This window comes from Phymastichus coffea, unplaced genomic scaffold (assembly GCF_024137745.1).
Source record: "Phymastichus coffea isolate CEN01 unplaced genomic scaffold, Cenicafe_Pcof_1.1 PCOF00059, whole genome shotgun sequence".
In the NCBI taxonomy this organism is placed as follows: domain Eukaryota; kingdom Metazoa; phylum Arthropoda; class Insecta; order Hymenoptera; family Eulophidae; genus Phymastichus; species Phymastichus coffea.
The window spans coordinates 1,031,628-1,053,211 of record NW_026706870.1 but is presented as its reverse complement, the minus strand read 5'-3'; the positions used below and the strand labels follow the sequence as shown (position 1 = coordinate 1,053,211).

General features: G+C 38.5%; 2 protein-coding genes and 2 non-coding genes across 4 annotated transcripts in view; 1 reads left to right on the top strand and 3 right to left on the bottom strand.

Moving 5' to 3' along the window:
- The window catches only part of LOC131666500 (uncharacterized), a 37,770-nt gene extending 31,247 nt beyond the window's left edge, over positions 1–6,523 (bottom strand). Inside the window, exon 1 of the mRNA XM_058939225.1 lies at positions 6,276–6,523. The gene's annotated coding sequence lies outside the window, so the exon portion shown is untranslated. The remainder of the gene's footprint in view (positions 1–6,275) is intronic.
- LOC131666499 (RING finger protein 17) overlaps positions 1–21,584 on the top strand; it is a 202,884-nt gene that overhangs the window by 33,499 nt on the left and 147,801 nt on the right. The gene's annotated exons all lie outside the window — the stretch shown is intronic.
- Trnad-guc (transfer RNA aspartic acid (anticodon GUC)) lies at positions 5,019–5,090 on the bottom strand. The gene has a single exon. It is a non-coding gene; the product is annotated as a tRNA-Asp (tRNA).
- Trnad-guc (transfer RNA aspartic acid (anticodon GUC)) lies at positions 20,388–20,459 on the bottom strand. The gene has a single exon. It is a non-coding gene; the product is annotated as a tRNA-Asp (tRNA).

Sequence of the window (21,584 nt, the reverse complement as noted above, 5' to 3'; positions counted from 1 at the left end):
AACTACGTGTCAAACTTTCAGACTACTAACTAATAAGAAGTTATAGTTCGTATGCCTAAAATAATGAAAAATTTTTCCTTGTATACTTTGTTATTTTTCCATATCTATGAAGGTCTTGGATTCTAGGGCAAGAATTTAATATGTGAGGTCTTCATAATAAAATTATAGAATGAGGCAATGGAGGAAGGCCACGCTATATTATCTATCTGAAAGGTATACAATGATCAGACTGCTATAATAAGAATAACAGTATGTCATAAACAATCATGCACTGACATATTAGGCAGAACTTTGTTCTCGAATATACGAATCACGAATAAAATTTTTAAATTAGTCATCTTATCAAAAACGCTATGAATCAGGTATCATTCTAAAACACAGTTGAAACGCACAGAAATAAAGCTAAAATAAGCATCGAGCACGGGTTTTTTTGTAACAGTAAGAAGATTAGCTTTTAGAATTTGATAAGCAGTGATAAAGCTGAGCAGCCAAGCAACTGAACCAACTCACGCACTAGCGGTGTCTCGGGAAGTAGTTTGCGCTATCGAGTAGCTGAATCGGGCGCAATCGTCCCAATTTCCAATTTGCCGGTTTATAGACGGTCTCGCATCTTTGATAGCATTAACTCCGCGGGTGGGTTGGGAGAGTGAAGAGAGGTTGACGCACGTACTGCAAATTGCACAGGCAAGCGCGCATCGTTATACGGCCCAGTGCACACATAGCGCAAGCCTTCGGTAATAATTATCCGCGGCCCGCGGGCGCTTAATTACTGCGAGTCAAATGCCAGCTTGTGGCCGCGACGCCAGTCGCTCGTAATCCATATTTCCTCTCTCTCTCTGTCTCTCTCTCGTTCTCTCTGCGCCACGCACTGCTTGTTGCATTGCTTCTCGTGCCACTGGAATTTTGCGCTGATCCTACTGTAACCCGACGAGACTTTGTACATCTGTCAAAGCGTTATGGTTTTACCGCGGCTGCTGCCTGCCGAGTGCTGTTTATCGCAATCGTACGATTCACCCCGGCAGTCCACTTCTTGTTAACGCTATCGTCGTTGTGGCGTGCTTTGAGGGCTTTCAAATCACTGTTGAAGCTTTTCATATCGGCATTATTAATTAATTATTAATTAAGAGCAAAACTAAACTATTCAACTACTTTTTTTTACCAAACATTTTCCCTTGGTACACTGTAGTAAAAGAGACTCCATTGAGACAGCAACGGTAAAATCTTTTGTTTTTCACTCTCAGGAACATCATTACCGCAAGCGTAAATCACAATCTTTCATACTCCACAATAATAGCCAACGTTTAATAATCAATTCCCATCTAGCCGTCGCGTGGTGTGTTACAAACGCTTGCAGATAGCAATCACTGGGTAGCAAGTTAATCTCTTTCACTGCACGGCGAAACAATTAAAAATCCCAGGCCCGACAACGTCATAATCAGCGCAATATGCGGAATACGAAATTTACGACTACACGCCTTCGAAACAATAACGAAAAAAGTATAGCCAAAGAAAAGAAAGGAAAATGAGGCCAACGAAACTTCCGCGTGTGCATGTGTATATGAGCGACTTTGCATAACGCACAGCGATCGACCAGATTAATGCGTGAAATTGTATCGGAGGTTCTCAGCCGAGAGGGTCTCCTTTCTATTTTCGCATTTTCCTGACACGTCAAATTGGCTCGTTCGTTAGCAAGGCATTTTACTCCTGTGGCATGTTCGCGAGCAACGGAGCTTTGTTTGATTGGCTTGAACGCTGCAGAGAAAAGTTGTTGCCGCGCGTAATGATGATCTGCTTGATTTGATTTGAGGAAATTTGCTTGCTTTACAATCAACTGTTTGAATGAAGTTATAACCCTACTCTCTCAATTATCGACATAGGTTCGTCTTCGTTTTCTTTACCCTTCGCGTTTCAAAATTTCTCTTAGCCTTTCCGGTATTATCGGCCATCGAAATGGTTCGTTATGAAAAATTAATGCTTTAAATGCATCAATGCAACTGACTAAGACTTTATTAAGAACGATCTTTAAATAAAGCTTAAATTGAATGTTTAATTCGACTAAATTGGCTCCCCTTACTAGAAACAACACACCATCCCCCGAGCAAATGTTTTCTCACGTTTCATCGCAATATGAAGAAAAATTCTGTACTCCATCGTACACAGGAAACAAAGAAGCAGCTTGTTAAAAAGAAGCATAAAACAACCAGGCAAGTTATTCGGCAATCTTCGAGAGTCTGTCGTTATTCTAAGCGCGCGGGAGTCTAGTGCGGTGCCTGCCGCGTTATTTTCTAATAAATGAAGTCGCTTCTCATCCAAGAGGACACGAATTCTGAAAATTCCCGGACGAGATGCATTTCTCTTTTGTCGCGCCTGGATTCCGTCGTCTTCCTCTTTTTTTTCTCCTTTTGGTCTTCCGTCGACAGCAAATATTCATCGGCGTTTAAAGATCTCCGTCTTTTCAATTTTTTTTATTCCTCTCGTCGCAACGTCGGCAGAAGGTATATTAAAGGAATATTCGATCTTTGCGTGTACTGAAGTCAAAGTGATCCCACGAATCTCATAAATGATAGGACCGGAGTGGAAGGTGGAGGGAAATACTTGTCAAGCTTCAGTTTTGCTATCGGTTTTTCGTCAGATGCACATATATCACGTTTGTTCGTTGCACGCGTTATTGAAAAATTCTTCAAACACGAACAAGTGTCTTAAAAAGCTCTTCTGTGAGCTATTATCCCACTAAAACTGCTCGCTTATTCATCGGAGAAGAGCCACTGCGAGGGAGTCGTAAACTCTTGGGCTGATACTGGTGGCGCGGAATAAATCATTACTCTGGCGGAGCTGATTAAAAACTCGGGGAGGGAGGAGCCGTAAAATTTTGCTCGTAAAAGGGTATCGCGGGAGAGTGGCAGAGAGGGAATATTCCAATATGCCCGATAATGCAATTTACGCGCCCGACGACTGCAGCGCGCTCTATAAATTTTTATGATGATCAGGTAGGCGGTGCCCCAACGTATATACAAAGGAGTAGAAATTCTTCGTTGCTCGCTATTTTTTTCTTGTCTTCAGCGCTTCGGGAATCACAAATAGAGGGACGATAGACGTGGCAGGAATCGAGCTATATTGTCGTGCGTTACGCTCGATTGATGTACCTACTCCGCTGGGAAGATAAAGAAGATACTCGAGAGAGAAAGTTTTGCCGATGATGGGAGTAGGTTTCATGGGGTGAGCTTTTAATAAACGATAATGGATGTTTCGATTTTATTGCTGTGTACGTGGTGTCGTTACCTGCGCATTAGAAAAAAGCTAACATCGCTTTTTTATCAAACCTTTTATTATGAATTTTATTTTAATACTTTATTAGCAAATTAAAGTGGCAGTACGAAATACTAACATATGGTATTTTTTCAATCACAATAGCAATACTGTATTCATGAGTTTTTTATGTTCTAAATGTGTATATAATGATTTATCCATAAGCTTGATTAATTTTCAAGCCAAACAAACAATAATAAATTGTATTGAATATTGTAACGTATCTACGATCCTGATGTATACTCCTCGTTAAAATTTAGCTTCGCGGCTACTTCGTGCATAAATTGAATTTGATTTGAGGATAAATCTCTAATCTACGAAAACATTGCCAAGTGACTGAAAGTTTTTTTAGACAATTCATATTTAGAATATTAATATAGTTATTGGGCGCTAGATACTCTTCGTAATTCGATACTATAATATGATCGAAAGAAATGCAGTCGGAGTGTTGACTTTTGTAATCAAATACTTTCTTGCTTGTACTATTTACAAAAACATATCATCTTTTATATCCTTTTTTTATGGGAATTTTTAAGGCAAAAATTTAGATAAGGCGAAAACGTCGTATTCGCTAGGAATTAATTTCCATTCGATTATTTTTCATAAACTCATTCTAGATATGCCCCTTAACAAAAATCGGGAGTTTACCGGTTGGAAATGTACAAAATTATTTAAACTAATTGTTTGTTAACAATCGCTAACATTTTTTTTCCGGAATAATATATTTTTAGATTTGTTGAACCGTTTTAAATCGGAAAGGTTCCTTGTCATTTTTTTCGTAAAGTTGGCCGTTCCAGAATGATAAATAATTTAATGTTCGAAGAAATGCTAAAACGGTCATTTTCAAGGCTGAACAACAATATTATTAAAGTACATTTTTAAGTTAGCCAAAGCTCCCTATAAATGGTATAACATTCCTTAACACGGAAGAGTATTTATAGCTAGTATTATTCTACACCTCTGTTATTTTGTTAAACAGATACAAGAGTGTGAGTATATGCTATTGAATATTTGCAAAGTTAAAAATTATCTAATTTATTTGTTACATTTACCATTTATATTTATGAGTTTTTGACGAAATCAATTGATTTATGAAACGATTACTAATAGTCACGAAAATGTAAGTAAAAGAAAAGCATTAAGAACGTACAAGCTACATAGTCAAGCAGGCAGTAATTAGCACGCGACTAAGCACGTGGTGCTCGTTGCTTAGAGCGTCTATTTAACTACTAAAAACAGCTGTACAATATTACCAGTTATAACTGCGTTGTTTTATTAAAGAATGTTATAAGATTCATGGAAAATTTTGGCAAACTTAAAATTTAATCTGTTAATATTATTTTTCAGCCTTGAAAGAAGTTGTTTTAGTCTTTTCGAACATTAAATTTTACTATACTATTAACTTTACAAAAAAATTATAAGAAGCTTTTTCGATTTAGAATGTTCTAAAAAATTCAACAAAATTATTTCAATAAAAAAAGCATTTTTAATAATCGTTAACAAACAAATTAGTCATTATCACGACATTGTCATCCGGAAAATTCTTGATTCGTATTACAGGAATCCAGAAGTGCTTCATAAAAATAATTGAATAAGAATTAATTTCTAGCAAATGCAAGGTTTTTGCTTTGTTAATTCTAAATTATGTAATTTAGAAAAATAAATACAATAGTAAAATTTTCTTTTGATAAAAAAAAAGAAAAAAAGAAATCCTCTCCAGCGGGGAATCGAACCCCGGTCTCCCGCGTGACAGGCGGGGATACTGACCACTATACTACTGAAGATGTTGAAATCTGTCACCTGGCTAATTCCTAAAATTTCTCAAAATCTTTTCCGCTATCTGTACGCCGTAATACCTTACTTAGTCATAGGATCTGCGTGAATTTCGCGTTAACTTTCAACATCCAATAATTATTTCCTATTATTTTCCATAAATAAACCATTTATACTATGGGTTAGATAAAATTCTTGTCGACTTTGAAACAGAGAGAGATCCTGTATTTGATCTGAATTATTTTTCTTTTTATATTATTAACTTTACTAAATTATAACTACGAGTAATTGCAAAAAAGTGTATTATTTAGAAAAATTGCAAATTTTGAAAAATCAAAAAAAGTTTCAAAAAAATCTGAAAAAATTCCTATGTCCCTTGGTCAATTTTAAATCTTTTATCAGTAAAATTTTTTCCTAAAGTTCTTCGTTTTCAATTTAAACTTTTGAATGACATACAATTTAAACTTTGAGTGTGCTTAAACTTTTTATTATCCAATCTAAATCACTATATCTTTTAGTTTAGGTATCGAGACCACGATATTTGCTTAAAAATCATCAGATTTTAAATTATTTCCATGTAGAAAATCGAAGAAAAATAAAAAATTTTTTAAACCACGTTTTTTTTTTTTTTTTTATTTTATAAAATCAGGTAACTTTTAATCTGTTCATTTTTTCGAAAATCTGAGGGAAAATTCTGAAAGATCATTATATTTTACATTGAAATTGATTATTCAAAAATTTTTTGGACCCCATTCCACCGAAAATACAGTGGCCGAAATAAATGGCGAAAAAATGCCCTACCGAGACATAATGGGTTAAGATGTTATATTGTGAAAAGTAGTACGTCGAATCAATTGAAACTAACTTGTAGTATTTTTTTAACATTTTAATAATGTATTGATTGATATAGAGATATTCTATAAAAAAAGTTAGTCATAATCACATATGTCCATTAAAGAAAATTGAATGGTACGCAACTGTTGATTCCATTTATCTAAAAATAGAAAATAAGTATCGATGAATGTGAAAGATTTATTTTTTAGCAACCAGTTCAGCAGCTCGAAAGTAACATTTTTCGGCCGCGATTTGGTCGGTAACATGCTAATTTCTGCCTTGCTACGTAAAAAAATAGTATACGCACCATGATCAGCCCATAGTTTTACCTCAATTGTCAGTATTCATGCGCTATAACTTACCGATACTTTTCCAGCCTCGATACGTAATATACTATTTCTAGATCTCCTATCGAAAAGTACTATTTTCTGGTCTACTTTCGCTCAGAAAGAACAAATTTTATGGAAGTCACAGCCAGCGCGTTTCTGATTAGCGGAGATATTTTGCCGGCACGTCGTCCTCTAATTGATATTTTTGTGTAAATTACAATTTTAATCATTTTCTTATTCACTAAAAGTTTTTATTGACCGTCACGATCGGTGAAAGACGTGCGACCTTTTCCATACAACTGTTTAGACATACTAAGATAGTCAAGAAGGAGAGAGACGCTACTACGTGAGAGCAAGACATAGTAGATTACGTACTTAGGATAGTATTAGTACGTTCATAGCACGTGAAAATTGACAAACAAGACAAATCCGAGGTTGTCAGTCACGTGATATGGAATTGCAATTTCCCGACCGTTGTACTTATACTATTTTTTGCCCATCGAGGTCGAAATTGCAATGTTATCGACCGAGCCGTAGTCGGGAAATCTTACTTTCAGGTCGCTGGACAAAAAATAATGAAAATGACTAAGGGGACGCGCTCTAAGTTGAAAGTGACGTCAATGACGACCGAGAAAGCGCATTATATTTATATATATACAAATTTTGTATATATAAGTAAATAAACGTACTTATCACCGGGTATTTAGAATTGTACTTATGATACTAAGCCCGAAAGTTACATTTTCGGATTATGTGTCGTAATGTAACTATTAGCTATGTAGTTTTTTTAAATTTCGTCTTTAACAGTTTTGGTATTTCAGAGTCGTAAACGAAATATTAATTAACAAGAGGTGAGCGCGTGAAAAGCACTTGACAGCATTAATAAATAGTATATTACGACATGTGTTACTTAGTAGCTCATTATTACAGGGCATCACTCTCGCTTGTACTTGGAAGCTAATATCACGCCGTTCAATAATAGAGTAATTCAGTCACTAGTATCGTACGACATTTTATAGCACTACCCAGTTTAAATCAATACTTATGGTTCGTCTATTCATTATTTAAGATAGACCAGTTTTTTACACTGAGGTTATGGCATGAGTGCCAACGAATTCTTTAAGGAGGTTCAGGACAGATACCAGGGGGGTTGGGGTAAGGGGAAAGTGCCTATGCTTTAACATAGAATGAAATCAGTGGCACAAACTGTAGATAACTGAATTCAATGTTCTGTATTATTGTACTTAGATGAGTATGAACTGGTAAAAATGGTGAGAATTGAACAATCATCACAAGTATCTACTCCTAATATGCGTTAGTCGTCAATTTTTATGTTTTTATTTGAATTATGAAAGTACGAATTAGAGGTAACGATCTGGTAACATAGCATACTTCGAAATTTATTTTTCTTAAGTTGTCTGCACTGCGCATGCGTGCACAGAGCAGGCGAGTGACACGACACGAGGCGTTTGGAGCAGCTGCGTGTACCTATCCTAACCTCCAGTTGTATTGGTTATTTGAAACGACAATAAAGCGTTTTCAATAAAATATTTATTCCATTAATGTATTTTGAATTCAACTTAAATTAATAAAAAAAATCATAATGTTGAATAAGTTTGGTCTAAATCATTTGAAAATTAATTCAATTTCAATTCATAATAAATATAATCATATCTGCTTTGCAATACCGGCTACGGTAAATATATGTATCTATATAGTGTTTGCGATGTTGACGCACTTCATTAGTTAGCACCGTGAGCTTAGATTAAGCTAGAAAATTTTTATACTAAAATTACTATTATTTAATCGGAATCACGGTAAGCCATGAGTTTAAACACATAAAAACAATCATCGATTAATTCTCTTTTAAACCGTCTTTACAAATTCAAAATCTGTGCTTTTTTCATCAAGTTATTCCCATAAGATGAAGTCAATTTACTCATTTACACGAGAAGTCTATTTAAAACAATGCTAACTATACGCATTAATTTCTCCAAAACTACGCGGTCAAAAATTTTGAAAAAAATCAGACATCAATGTTACGTCATACTCTACCATAGTTTTCAATTTCATGAAAATCTGTGCATTTTCATGACACTCCTGAACCTCCTTAAGCAAATATAATTAAAGTTTGAAAGTTAAAGTCAAACTATTTTGAAAGCTATATATAGACAATTCAGTAAACTTGATATACTACAACAAAATTTGAACAAATAATTATGCTTTTTTTATAATTATAAATTTGCTTTTATATCTTTATCAACAAATTACATCGCATTATATATTTGGATCATAATACAATGCTAATATCGAAAATAATATAATCGGAATATTTTTCGTTGAAAAAAAAAAGAATATAAAATCATACTACAATATGAAATTGATTTATTGTTTGTTTTTGTGTGTGTGTTTAATTGATTTGTTCATAAAAACATTACACCATAGTAACAAAATGTATGTAAAAAATCGTACCATTGAAAATTGTACAAGTTAAGTGAGTTAAATCTTAATCATGTATCAATTGAAGGGTCGTTGTTTTTTTTTTATCTTGTTCGTATTTCGGGTACTGTCACTCTTGAGCCACGTATATCTTTCATTATTTGGACTATGGAATATTTAAAAACTGAAGTTGATTTGAAGTGAGTAGAATTATTTTACAAGTTTTGTGGCTAGTGCAGTGGTAAATAAGTGGAAGATAATTAGCGTTTTATATGTAGCTTTGATCATCTAGGACAGTCAAAGATTCTGGTGATAATCACCCTGTACGCTTACATTTTTCTAAATAATTTTCATCGAATAATTTGAAATGTAAAATTCATCTTAATATTGCCTGTTTAATTTTATAGTTAAATTATCTATGTGCTATATATTCGTCTCTTTGTATCGTTGTTGATTGCTTATATGACGCTGGTATTGTCGAATTGCTAAGCCAGGTGGGGTGGAAGAGCTTAGGCAACACGATCGACGACAGCGCGGATTTAAGTCTTAAGATGATGAAGAGAGAAGGAGCTGGTGTCTGGTGAGAACTCTACATAAATCGAAATACGGTCATGTTTAAATTCATAATTTATGTCGGTCTATTATACGCAAAGTATAATTTCTTTTCTTGATTTAGATTTTAATTACCTACGAATATAACAATTTTATCAACTATTTAATTGCAACTTTTTTTTCCAAATATGATAGATATTTTTGTGAAGATTCCATTTGACAATAGCAATTTCAATGGATCACATCTTATGGAGCATGCACTTTCCGAAATTATGTTAATCTAAACATATATCTTTCATTATCGAAATTGTTGTGATTCAGTTATTTCCTCCCCATGCGTGCCATAGTCGTCTCTCTTTCTCTCTGTTTGTTAACGCAGGTGTACCTGTTTGCACTTGCGCCACTCGTACACATTTCAATTGGTCGCTATATAGTTGTTTGTTCAGTTCTCTTTATATATAATCCGACTGTGCATATATCCCTCCGATTGGGGTCTCTTCACTTTGTTCTTCTTTTGCAGATTAATCTAGGTGGGTGAAATTTTGATTTCATTATAAATCACGTTATCATTGAATCGTTATATGGAAAAGCGATTGCTTGAGACGACGCGACTTTTGCTTAGGAATTGGTTGGACAAACAGGTCTCCATCCTCCTCTGCCTCTCTCTCACTGCCGCAGGCCACCAAACCAAAAATCCACGCGTAGCTTCTTGGGCGCGAACTTGCGGCGACGCCAAGTTATGGCCACTGCGCACGGCGCTGACATTGTTTGAGTTACAAGTTCCGCGGGTTACCACAGCTTTGCCCCCTCGTCTTTCCTTTACGGTTTTTCCTGCGTCAAGACTTTAATACGATAGATCCGTGTGAACGCAGACAGTAAGTCCCCATCTTCTCGCGGATTTTCCAGTTTCACGCTTTAGTTTGATGAGCTTGCCATTTGAATGCTTGAATTGGTACTTGGTTTGTTACGCAACAATGAAAGCATGTACGCTTCTTGATCGACTTTGTTGCGGCCGCAGCTAATTGTGTGGACTGTGAATCGTCGATCCACTATCACGTTGGCGATCTGCCAAAATGAATCGAATTCAATTAAATTTAAGGTTCTTTCAACGTACTGATAGTATTTGCAATCCACTGTGCATGAATGTTGAAATATACGAATTATTATTGCGAAACTGAATTTCATGCCGAATCCTACTCTAATGCAATTAGCAAACTCGATAGGGCTATCACTATTAACATTCAATTATTCACATACTAGTGTCAACACACTCGCTTGCACACACATCCATTACTCATTGTAGGATTATGGGGTCAGTTGTTTGATTAAAATAAAATCAAAAAGTATAATTTTATCTGAAAGACAATGTGCAATTCAATACGCACAAGGAAAGACACGTCTTTACGAAAGTACTATACCGTCAGTTTAAGACTAAAGAATTATAAGATACTCATGTGACAGTTTGAAGGTTTTACGACTTGCTCTTAATGTCGGTTGCAGCGATTTTGCTCTCAAACTATACAGATTTATAGTTGTCACAATTTTATGGCTTTTTTGGGAAATCGTGAGCAAAACGAAGATTGAAAGTTGTACTGCGCTGTGTAAAGCAGATGAGCATTCCAACACCCGTTGATACCATCGTAATCTTGTGTACCTTACCATACCAAAAAAAATATTTACCAACGAAGATAATTTGGTGGAAGCAAACGTGAAAAGAGAAAGCACCGCTCGAAAGCTTGTCTGTTACAATTTCTCGTGCTTCCGATCACAAAGTACCGAGTCAAAGGAAAAAAAATGAAAACGTTGTCAAACGTTCGAAGAATTATCGTTGGCACTTTGTTTTCGTAGATGTCTTTTGAAATGAAATGGCTTCACCGTCGACACACTATACAGAGACGAATGCATTGTGCGAGTAAAAGCGTATCGAAAAAAAAAGGAAAGAAGGGACTCGCGCTTGTCAGCGTCGGTTTTAGCGACACAGTCGCTCGCGCTCGTAGTCGTTGTAAATTAACGAGAAACTCGCGCGTGGAGTGCGCCTCTCTTGGTTTTTTACCTTCCGTTTCGAGCTTTTATTTTGTTCTCCGTGCCTCTCTGCTGCGACGAGGCGTTGAATTTCTAGATTTGTCAGGCGCTTTATCTCGTGAGTAGGTCTTTTGTCGGTTTTGCCAGGCACCCAGTAGATTTTTGTAATGAGTTCAGCTGCTGCGCTGTTATCAAGAGAAGTCTTTGGCTAGTTGCAGAGCGTTGCGCGGAAATTTCGAAAGGAATTACAGAATACTGTGAAATTTTTTGATTTAGTTTTTTTTGTCGACCAAATGAATATATCCTAAGTGAACGCGAATGAAAATATGAAAAAGGAAAATGCAAATTGCATGAAAAATTCTCCTGAAATTAAAAAAAAAATGTAAGTCAGGTGGGATAGCGAAGCGGCTCAAACACGAGTACAACAAAATGTAAATTTTGATGCAGGATCGCGTCCTATTACAAACTTTTCATTCCGAGTTGATTATACATACCGTGACCCGTTTATTTAGTAGCCGCAGCTTTATTGTTGGCTCGCGAACACGTACATAGCGCGAGGCAATTCCGATAATAGCGCGCGTCAATCAATAGCTATCAATTTGAAATAATCTCGGCAATTTTAGCCGCTAACGCCACGCAAAAACAGACAATCATAGTCGCTTAATAATATCGAAAAAATGCAAGATATTATTCGCTAATGGTAAGAATTTTTGCCCACCTGATTATTCTGATTGAAAAATGTTCCTGATCCGCGTCGTTACGTTTTGCGTATTTATTTTCGCTCCGCTTAGCATCGCTTTTTGGTTTCGCTCCGCTTAGCATCTTCGCGTAGAGTGTACTTTAATTAAAAGGCATCCGCTGCCGCGAGATTTTTAATTGTAGCCGCACTCGTATGTCGATTGTGCGTTACGTTTTCATGTAATGGGATGTTTCAAATTTTCGACGTATTCGTTTTAAGCTAAGAGCTGTATTTCACTCGGATACATTAAAACAAAATTTCTTAATTTGAAAAAATTTTTTTAAGTGCAGTTAATTTGATCACCTTGTTTTTTTAAAAATAGTATTGTAGAAACTTTATTTTCCTAATTTTGCTTCGAGTACACGTGGTGTCTAGAAGAAAACGTCATTCGATAGATCATTATTGAAATATTGTCCTCATTGAATTTCAATTTGAATAATTCTTAAAGATTTGCTCTTTAACTTGATATTTAACTATCAGCCGGGCTAAGTAAATGACTGTCAATGTTTATCATTTAGAGCTAATATTTTGAAACTATTATGAAAATAATCGTTTTGATCAAACGGGCTATAATTGAATCAAGCAATTGTACAATACTAAATTATTATTGAATCGAATATTTTTTTCGGCGTTGTCATACTTATTTAGTAAAAAGTATCGATATTTAGATTTAATATATATGGATCTTAATTTGGAACATAACATTTTTGAAATGACCGTTTTTACTATGAAAAGAAACGTCTTACTTTGCGTCTTACTTTCAAACATTTTTCTTACGCAATCAAATGATGTTACTAGTTTCCAATCGGAATCTCAGTTTGATCGCAAGTAGCCTGAATTATTTCGTATTCAGATTCGTTAATAAAACCTACTGAAAAGCATCGACCTGCATACGAAAGACACATTCGTTGAATTCTAATTTTCTCGAATTCTAATAAGACAATGCCAAAGAATAAAAGGCGGAACTCGAGCACACAGAGAGATTTGGCGAAACTAGATAAGATCTCGAGGGTGGATCGAACGTGACGTGACAGTTCCATCATTTTATGCAAATAAAAGCCCGAGAATTGGCTTGATTTCCCCTGGTGTTGCTCATAGGTCACCTTGCGCGCAACGGATACATATATCCTCTCGATTACTCGTGATTTTCGTCCTATAGTTTAGAATCGCCGTGTCTTTTATTTTATATTTCTTTCCGTTTTGCTTGTACTGCGCTTATATTATCTCACCAAATTAATTTATTTATATTTTTTTACAATAGCAATATTCTTAGCTTTTTAAAGTATCTGGAAACAAATTCATCCCAATTTTGAATCACAGAAACAGGTGTGTGTGTGTGTTTGAGTTTTTACGGTCGAGTTTTTTCTTTAAAACTTGCGTTCCCGCAGCTTCTTAATTTTCATTCTCTAAAATTGCCCTCGGGCGGTAAAAATTAATAAATTTTATTGAAATTTTCAATGGAAGGTAAACTACATTCACTTTTTTAATTTCGAGTTGTTTACGTGTTACAATTATAAGTAAAAAAAGTATTTTGATCTTGTTATTTAGCGTGCAATTGATATCTAAAAAAATGTAATTGACAATTTTCTTATAGAAACTCATAGAATTTTTTAGTTGTAAATAGTTATTTCATGCGAGAGAACTGCTATTTAATAATACATTCTTTGTGAACAAAAAAAGCAGCACACGATAATCAATAACTCAACTGATAATTATCATCCACATGACATAGAAATTAGCACAGAATTTTATCAAACTAATAAAAATCTGGGTATAAATGCCAATTTCATGTAAAGTTTAAACATAAAAAAATTAGTTTTTGGATAGAGGCTGTCTTACAGCGAACATTGCTTATTGCGCGCCTCTGTATCAGAATTGATAAATTCCAGACGAGAGGACACATTTTCCCAATCGAATAGAATCGGTACCGGCATTTGCGCGCTATTCAGAATTCAAATTACCTAACTCAAGCACTCTCGCCTCACCTCTCTTTAGCTGCCAATTAAAAATCACCCGCGTTACAAAATCTTTGCGAAGCCGGCATGAGAATCGACTAAATTGAAGCGACAATCGCGAGAGTGCGCGCGTCGAGTCGCTGCTGGATACGTATCCCATCGAGTGCACAAGCGACCTTGCGTTTTTCCACGCAAACAATATACGCACACGACGCGGATAGTCTTTTGCGAAAGTGCGCCAGCTTGCGAAACTCCTGTCGTACCAAGGGCGTCGGTTTTTCCTTTATTTTTTAGGTGCCTCTGCTCGAGCACTCGATCGCTTGACGCTTTCACGACTACAATACGCTCTATCCCCCCCCCCCCTCTCTTGCGTGCCGATCATAAGTATTAGCTTCTGTTTTATTCCTTGGTGGACCGTTTATGCGGTGGATACGATGGGAAGCACGCGTGGGTTACAGCATTTTCATTGCCTCGTTTGTACATTGTCACGCAGGCGTTTGACGTGCAGTTACGATGTTTTCGGCTTGCTCGTACTAATGAAATCGATTATTTATGGCTTGCGCGTCGCTGCTCACCTGTTAACTTTCATGTCCTTTCTCTGCGATTAGAAATTCTCAGTTTTTGAATAATTTTGTTGTTTCTTTTCGCGATACACGTTTATTTCTTATCGATGATATTTGAGAGTCCAAATAAATTTCATTAATTATATACCGCCAACGACTCTTTCAGCGCGAAAATTGTGTTAGATATACCTATTGCCACTTATGCTTATGTGAACTTGAGGAATGGAAAAATACTTGCTATATAGCGAATCAATCTCTCTCTCTCTCTCTCTCTCTCTCTCTCTCTCTCTCTCTCTTACTTTAAAATTCGCCGCTTCATAAAACGAATCGGGAAATCCTTTTCATGTCCGTTAAGTTGAGTACCATGAGCGCGTTATTTCAAATGTTTTCACGCGTAAGCTGCTAATGTCGGAGGAAATATTTATATATGTGTTGTATGTATACCGCATTCCGCGCAACGTGCAAAATCATCATTCAACCATAATGAAAAAAGAGTTCCAGTTATATATGCGAGAGAATTCCAATTGGATCAGAAATGGAAATATAAAGGTATAATTTGTTATCCCTTTTTTTTATTCAACTAACGAGTTCGTAGCTAGCGCGGAAAAAGAAAATATACGCGTTGAGTTTTTTTTTAATTTACCGCAGTTAGTTTACTCACCCATGGTAACAAACGAGATAAACAGCGCGATGCGTGCCAACGACATCGTGCCTCTCAGCTGAAGAACTTTATTATTACTTTTTGTTTTGTTTCTCTCTTCTACCAGCTGATTTTCATTCGAGGGCTTGTTTCCTGTTAAAGGATATTTCGTTGAGTGCTTGGTTTATGGAATTGTTTACGCCATCAAAATGTTCGTTATTTTCATTATTTTTGAGTAATTAGAGTGAAAAAATATTTTTGATAAGATTTAAGGAATATCATGCGTCAATACGCGATTTTTTATATTAGTGAAATTTGGAAACAGTTTGTAATTTGTGCATCCTGATCGAGTTACTTATTTCCTTGTCTCGAGTAATTTTATCTGAGCGCTGTATTGCAAATAAAATCATGGCAATTACGTTTAAAATATTTGATTTAATTTTAAAAACAAAATTAAAATAAAAAAAATTAATCATCTTTTGCAATAGATATTTTTGAAAGCAAAACAATTCCTTTTCCCACGCAGCACTACCAAAAAAAAATCAGTTCACAATCACACCATGAACGAATCCTGAAGGTCCACTCACAGAAAAAACAAAAGAAAGCACACGACGATCAGCGCCAGAAGATAGCGCGCGCGATCAAGTCGCAGTCTACGCGGAAACTAAGGTCCCTCTCGAGTTTGCAGTGGCAGCAGCAGCACGCGCCAGTAAGTCCCACACTTGTCGCTGGGTGGGAGGTGAAGCCAAGGAAAAAGGACGCGCGTACGTAAAGTAGAAGGGGCCTGAAAGGTGCTGCAAGCAGCAGTGCACACGCTCAAGTCAGCCGGAAGTCCTATGTACAACGCGATGCCCATGCAACTAAATATTCCGGCATTTGCATGACTGCTGCTGCTCTACTTTTTGCACTGATCGTTGCGGGATAAGAACGGACTTGTGCAACGCTGCCGCTCTGCATTTCTCTTTTTTTTCCCCTTTTGCACCTCGAATGCGAATGGGAGCATCGCAAAGGAAAAATTAAGCTGTGTCGTGCGTCTGTGGATGTTTTGAAAATTTCTGATCATTTTAATCATTTGTTATATCGAAGTATGGGTGAGAATAAATGCATTAAAATGAAAAAAGAAAAATCTCAACCGATGACACAACGATTACATACAAAAATTCCCCTTTCTAAACTTTACCGTCAAAGGCGAAAGTCCGTCATACTCGTCCGCTCCACATAAGTGACATCCTCAAACTAAAACTCAGATTTAATTTCAAGTTATAAGGCAGCGCAATTTCAAAAGCAGCTGATGAAAATACCGCGATCCAAATGTAAACCATACGTATTGAATGGGTCGAAAGCAAGAAAAAGAAGAAGACAGAGTCGTGCACTGAAATTGATGCGCATTTACCTTTACGAAAACCCAATATTTTCCAGCCGAGCGACCAAAAGAAAGTCAAGCGCACGCGAGCATCAAGCATTACGACTTACGTATGCTTGGCGCGGCTATATGTCACGGATAATACGTGACGTGCAGTTGGAAAAATGCTTTTCGCGAAAAAATAAGACTCGTAAAACTTTTCAATTCGCTACCATGATACGTAGATAAATGTGCGCGCGTTCTTGCGAGGAAGAGGGAAAAAATAATGATGCGCGGCTTTAACAGCCAAGTCGTAAACGGCCCAGACTTCAAATTAGCAGCAGCGTCCCGAGAGAAACTCTGGCGATATATTGCCAGCAGCCAGGCTGCTCTGCGCGAATTACTCGCTTGTTTATCTTTCGACGCGCGCTGCGCGCATCACCCGGCTTATATTGTGCCTTTTCATTACCCCCATTTTCACGGGTATGCATCTTCGCTTTTCCTTTTTTCTTCGTTTGGGAATTAGTTATTGGACTTTGTAAAATTTCGCGTTTTTCAGATAGTTGCAGTTTGTTGGTGAACATTTCTCTCAATTTTTCATCAAGGTTTTGAAGCACTCGAGTAATTTGGAATGAAATTTTAATTAATTCACGGCAAAGGGAAAAAATTATGTTTAAAATGCATTTCTGAAATTGAGAAGCCTGAAAGTGCTTTCAAAGTAAAACATACATTTTCACGATGAAGCAAAAATAAAAATTATATTTTTCAATTTTCTGTAAACATTTTCTTATTGGAACAAGACTGTATATTAAGAGATTTCTATGGAATGAAGAATGTTCGCTTTTTTCTTAAATTGAGAACGTAATAAAGCAACCTAAAGGAATAGTCTACGTGAATTCCAGTAATTTTAAAAATAAAATAATTTCCTAGCAAACGTGTCCTAATTATACATTTCTCACGGGTGAAAATTGTAATTTTTGAAATTCAACGCGAAATATAAGAATTAGTCTCCTAATTAATTATGTAATAAGGAACAGTTTTGCTTGACAAAATGCTAATTGCATCGTTGCTCGAAACAATTTGAAGAAAAAGGCACGCGTGTCGTTTCCTAACAACTTCCATACGTTGATGACAGTGCTTGAGGGAAAAACGTGGACCGTTACGAAATCAAACAAAAACATAATCAGTCCCACGAGTAACAGGAAAACGGGTCACCTCTTTTTGCTGCTTCTAAATGCCGGGACGCGACGAAAACGTATTTCGTCAGGCGACCTGTCGGACGATACCAGCCAAGTTCCGTGACCCGTGGTGCGACCGTGCGAATATTACACCTTGCCACACCCGGGACAACGCGTGTACGTCGTACGTGTGTAGGTGCAGTCCAAGTTGAACCGCTTATACTTCCCCTTTTGTGCCTATGTCGCCCCGGCTGGATTGCGAAATCGACAAAGAGTGTCTAGTTTCTCTGTTGTTTTTTTCTTTCTCCGCTCTTACGATACAACAACGAGACGTCGAGACTTTAAGCTTCGGCTTCTTTACGTGAGAATTTCTCTTGTATACCTTGGGTGCAATTGTGTTCTCACTAATTCGATGCTAGTGCGGGGTCCCTTTTTCCTTACAAACCTTTTGGCTTTTGTCGATGAGTTTGCCATTATAGTTTCCTCGTTTGTCACCTGTTAATTGAAACGTTTCGTTTCGCATGGCATCACATCAATTGGATTCTTTTTATTCTCGGCTCTTGTCGTCCATTGAGTGCTTTCTTATTGAAATTCTAATTGGGATATCTTTTATTCGTAGCTTACGATTGTCCCGTGACTACCTTTACGCAATTGCCATCAATTAACACGTTCGCTCGAATGATTGTCCGCGTAATTTACGGCGCAGGATAATGCGCAGTGAATGCGTTGGAAAGAGTGGCCAGTTCGGTGTACCGCGGGCACATCCGATCTCTTTCTCTCTGGAATACGCGCGGGGGCAAGGTTGCATTCAGCAAAATCCGCCTCCGAGAGCCGTTACGCGTAGAGCTGCATTGACCGGCTCGCCAAAGGTAAAAGTATACACGCGTGCGTCTGGCTCTCGCGCGAACAAAGGAAAAGGGAAAGTCAAAGCCCAGGCTGAATTGGCAGCGCGAATTCGGCCGGTTTCTCTCGTTCCCGTCTTCGTTTTGTTTATCAGCTCGCTCGTGGAAATTTCACGCGACACGGCGGATACGCGCCGCCCAACAACTTTATTGTTTGCCGGTTTTCCTCGACGCTCGGAACTCACTCGTTGCTGATCGACGAGCGAGCATGCCGTACACTCGTGGATTAATTATTTATGTGTTGGGTTTCGTTCGGTCCGCAATTGCAAATAGATCGAGGCCGATTAATCTTCGCGTAGGGCTGTCGAGTCTTGTCGAGCGAAGATTCATTATTTACGTCGGCGCGAGGTGCGTCAACGCTGTTCTCGCTTGATAAAATTGCATCCGACGAAGTCGCGAGGAGAAAAGGCAAAGAAAACGCCCTCGCGCTTTCGATTCGAGCTTCCCATTCTCGTTGCATCGCTCGGGTCGGAATTCGCCGGGATCCAATATAGATTTGTCGCGAGGCGGAGACAGGCGAGACGTCAAATCTGGGAGCGAGAATCGGCCGAGGCTGAAACAATGCCGCTCGTCCGGTTCCGGGCGACTGGGTGTGGGACAAAAGCCCAAGAGTCGAGATAATCAGAGAGCAGCGCGCGCTCGCGTCTCGCAAGACGAAGAAGCTTTTAATCCGCCCGTTAAGAAACAGTCGTTTCCTCCGCCCACTGGGCCGCACGCCTTATCTCGGTGCCGCATTTAAATTTAATCCGCGCTAACGATCCATTCGGCTGCCGTCGTTTTCGAGTGAATTAAAGCAGTCGGCGACGAAGCGAACGTCTGCCGAGGCGAGCGCCGTCGACTGGCAATCTGCTATTGAGCGCGCGAGAGCAGACGGAAAATATGAACTCGCGCGCGAATGCGACTCGCGAATGAGAGAGCCCTCTCAAAGGCTCCGACGCGGCAGCATTTATCAGCTCCCTTCGACACGGCCCGGAGGAAGCTGCTCGCCGCCGACGCATTTGCCAGATGAAAGTGGAGAGATTGACGAAGGCGGCCCGCGGCCGGAGTAGCAAATAGGAAGCAGCAACAAGCTCCCATTCGTGCGGCGACGTGCGCAGCCCCAACTTTTTGGAGCAGCTTCCCGTCTCCTCTCTTCGTTGCAGTCCCGCGCCGATCTTTCGATCTCGCGCTCGCCGTCGGCAGCGGAGACGCTCCAAGGACGTTGATCGGGCAAGTCAATGGGAGCGAGGTGGCGTCGTCTCCGTTTCATGGAATCGATCGCGCGCCGAGCACGCACGCGCAAATATTTCCGCCCGGAAGAATATCCCGATATGTATTTGGCCGCGCACGGCATTCGAATAGCGCCGTTCGTCACAATTCCAGCGAGGGAGTTTCTCAAGTGCTCTGTAGCCGGCAACGCGAGCACGCGGCATTAATATTCGCGTGCTCGTCTACGTACGCGCTCCCGTGCACAGGCAGCCACGTGTGTACAATCTAGTCGCGTGCTCGCATCCGCACGGCTAAATTACAGAGGGGCTTCCTCCTCCGATTCGATGCGCCTGCGGAGTGCGTCGTTATCAAGGTGTGCCGTAATTATTGGACAGATAACAATATCTCATGCCCTCGACGTCCATCTCGGACGATGATTGTCGCAATCTTTTCGTTATATTTTTTGCTCTGGAGCGCCATTGTGATGTCGTTACGGCTCGTAGTCGTGCCTCGAGCGATCGACTCGTGTATTTTTCAGAAATCACAGATGAAATTTCGAAAAAAATGAATGGCCGTTCTTAATTGTTGTTTGTCGAGTAAAATTTTTTGGCGCATAAAAAAAATTCTCTCCAGCGGGGAATCGAACCCCGGTCTCCCGCGTGACAGGCGGGGATACTGACCACTATACTACTGAAGACGTTGAAATTTAACACCTACGTTTCTCAGATCTCCCGAGATTTCAATTTACATTCATTAGCGCGGACTTTGGCCACCTGGTGGTGCGGGATCAGGTCTATATATAGCGAGCGACGTTTTGCAAAGCTGCTTTAATCCGTTGTTTTTGTTCATTTATTTGATTGAAAGAATAAGCTGCAATAAGAAAGAGAAGTTAGTGCCGACGAAGCTGCCGATAAGTAATGAGTTGGCTCGACGTAGTCGTTGTTATTGTCAGTCTCGGTGCTTGTTACAATAAATGAAATAAGCGATGGGGAGGCTCGACCGTTAAATCAGGAAGCACATCACATGTGCCCTTATCACATCGCATCTCGCGGCCTTTTAATAAATTAGTTCCGGAAGAGACTGTCAATGTGGATCAGCAAAACGTTGACAGACATATGCGATGTGTTTATTGATCGAAGGCTCGACCACCCTGCCCATCGTCAATTTCAATTACGGTTAATGAGTTAGCTTGTATCGGCTAACATAAGTTTGCGCTGGATGATTATCACAAAACAGGCCGATTAATGGGCGTTGTGCGTGTTTTTTTACCGGTTTGTTGTAAAAATGCCCTTTCTCTGGACTTTGCACTGTACTTGTTCTTGCTCAAACATATTGGTAGATCTCTACATTATCAAAGTAGGTGAAATCACTCAAGTACGTCGGCAAAAATTTTTCGTGGAATATAATCTTCTTTCTGGTCTCACAACAATTATTTTTAACGAATAAGAATTAAGTTGATTTATAATTTATAAAAAATATAATTTCTTCATCTATGTCGTCGATAATGTTTGTTGATTTGATGATCTTTGAATTTCCGCTCTGATAAATTGGAAAAAACGTTTCGGAAAATACTTCGCGTAAGCATTCATTTGCTCGTACACTATCCATTTGAAAAATCTGCAATTTGCGGCCGCAAGATCAATCTCGTAATTCCATATCACCGTCCGATCGGAGGGCAAATCAAGTGCAGCGATAACAATCGCTTATAAAGTGAGCCGCGCCATTTCACCGGCGATTTGGCCCACACGAGAGCGCGCGAAACAAATACAGACAGGCATCGCGAAAGTGAAAGGCTGGCTGCGACGAAATCCAAGTTCTTTCG